We start from the raw sequence: 2,917 nt of genomic DNA on the forward strand, positions 1-2,917 counted from the left end.
GTTTTTTTTCGGTTTTCTCAATAGTTATCTCACCGAAGCTTTAAAACGTCACTCTGGCCTGTATTCGTGTGTTCTGGTGTCGCCTTGATCCACAATGGACGATCAAACCCTAAAACACCACCCACTTAAACTACCAAGGAAATCCAAAAAGTTTATACCAAAGAAGGCGAAAGAATTTTGACGGAGCACACGTACTCTCTCAAGCAAATGCCCGCCCATACTTGGCTACAAAAGGATTTCTCGTAGGAAGAGAGGGTGGAATTTCAAGACCCGGTCCAGGGTGATTGTGGGTACAGAGGATCAAACACCACTGCAGAAAGAATCTGCCTACCTACAGTCTATCCCGCGGAGGATTTTTAAAGCTACCCAAAAAAATTAAAGATAAAGATCGCCTATTGTTATCAAAAGTGTGGGAAAAGTCTTGCTTATGAACCTCACTGGACGTGAGGAAAGGGAAAACTTTATCGGAGCCAATTTAGCTAAGCCGTGCCCCGCTCCTACACTAGGAACGGGGCAACTTACCACTTGGAGTCATTAATTACGCCCATTAACGGAAAAACTTAATTGCTACAATTACGCAAACGTATTTAAAGTTACACAATACCTTGGCACAGTTCGGGAAGAGGAAGTGGACGGGACGTGTCGGCAGCAAATTAAGAATAAAAAAAAACAATGAGGTTAAGTAGAAGCAGCAGCAGGATGGAGATGGTTTGGTGTTTGCTAGCCCTGACGCAGCCTGGGCTGGCCGGGATAGATCCCGATAGGAAACATATCGAAGGACGGAAGGTCCTTATCATCTGGTTCCGCACTGGTAGTTGACCAGTGGTAAAGTAGCATTTAGAAACATGTAAATCGGTTTTTGTAATATCGTTATGAACAGGTTTTACTAAGTGTGTTAGTCCCGTCTTGTGTTTTCATACCATTGTAAGAATAGCTACCATTCGGCACCACTAGTTAAGTGGCGTTTTTCTCCCGAAAAAAAAAGAAAAGATCCCATTTCATTTGTGTAGGCCAAAAACGAGTTAACTTAGTATTTCCCCGTGTTTTATGATCGTGCCATTCCAGTTCGTAACATTCTTTTTGTTCATATGCAATCTTCGTTGCCATTACTCTTAAGTAATTTTTACAGTATTAACATTTGGCAATGATAAGTTCCCCTCAGGGTCAGCGCAGCTTGTGCTGCCATTCTCTCTCATCGTTTTTCCTATTCTGTGTTCCTGTTTGTCTGGTATGCTAATTTGTTGCTGGGGACTATATATTAGATCGCTCAATGTCACTTAGGTTATTTGCTTCGTTTTTATTTCATTGTCAAATTATGTTACTGTAGTTTTACAACACTATCTCATTGAAGCGTCTAAGGTTTGGCAGATCATCGCATTAATGGAACGTTACTTGGGGCATTAATACGAAAGGAAAGCCCGACGACGAAAAACGGTTTTCATTACTGCAATACTCGATCTCACAAAAACGCGCCTACCCTCCCCCACCCCGTCAGGCCTGTAAACTTGTTTTCATTCCCAGAGTTGAAATGTAGGGTCTTAAACTATGCATTCTTTTTCTCACAACTATTCATTCAGTTATATTATTCATGGATTTTCTTGAGTAATTCCTTTTAGATAACAGTACTCGTGCTCGCGCCTCGTAAATTTATTAAAGGACGACACCTGCGCGTATTTAATCGCTTGCTAAACCGTCCTTACAATTTAGAGCAACATTGACATTTTTTCTTTTTTGTTCCTTTTTAAAGTGGATTATATCTCAAACCTCATCAAAAATGTAATTTTCCGAAAGAATTGCCACGTGGTCTCGAAAGGGACTGAGGACAGCCCAGATGGCGGCCACTAGTTATATAGGGCCCCTGCACCTCTCATCCCTGTCTTCGACGGTTAATTCCCTCACGGCATTGGTTTTGGTTGGTTGATCTTGATCTTAAGGGTGTTTTTTCTTTGGATTTCGCTAGTTTTCTGAACTCCGCAAAACAACTCACAACATTTGAAATTTTAATCTGGAATCTTGAGCCTTTATCTTTTTTGGGAAACTTAGCTGTTTTCATCGGTAATTGTTCCACACTGCGATGCAACAGCCCCAAGTCAACGAAACATGCCCTTTACGCTAGGGGTCTTTTCCTGGCCCACAACACAATTCTTCTTCACTCTTGGCACATGGTTTGTTGTTTTCGTAGGTTAATGATTACCAATGGTATCGTCCGGGACAGCAATGGCACTCTGGTTTCTCATAAACCTGACCGTACACGTATCACAAAAAAGTGGGATGGCGCTCTAAAATCTGATCCCCGATCCACGTAATGGCCGTTTACGGACCGGGTCCATTAATTTATGCCTTCGTTTGTGTCATGAGAAACAAACCAGAATACTGTCAATATCAGATGAAATAATATCGTTCGTTACTGATCCTGTTGTTGATGATCTGTAATTGTTAGTTAGGGCCCTGATTCTAAATTGGGGGGTTTCTGGTTGGTAGTTTTCTCATAAAGCACCACGTTTAATTCCCCAGGAGCCCGTGGTCATATAATATTTGGTTAGCGATTGTGCTTTACTGGAAAACCTTCAGGGCACTCATGAATATGACTACTATATACTAGTAATCTCAGCCCATATGATTGGCTTTTAAACCCCCCCCCCCCCCCCACATTCCGACGCGAAAGCTCTGTGATTGGTGGATTCAAAAACGTTTCTTATGGCATGCATCGGCCTTCTGAAATGGTGGGAAAAGAAAAGTGTGCACGCTTGCCAGGGAAAACCTGGCGAAGTGGTCAAAGTTCAAACTGGGGCTGACCGTCCCATCGACGAATTCAAGATGGTGGACACAAGGATACGAATCAAATCAAAACGATTTTAAGCCAACAAAAAAAAGGGTTCCAGTGACGGCGATCCAGAAAACCCGCCAACCAACCACT

Source organism: Montipora capricornis, chromosome 8 (genome assembly GCF_036669925.1).
Source record: "Montipora capricornis isolate CH-2021 chromosome 8, ASM3666992v2, whole genome shotgun sequence".
NCBI lineage: Eukaryota > Metazoa > Cnidaria > Anthozoa > Scleractinia > Acroporidae > Montipora > Montipora capricornis.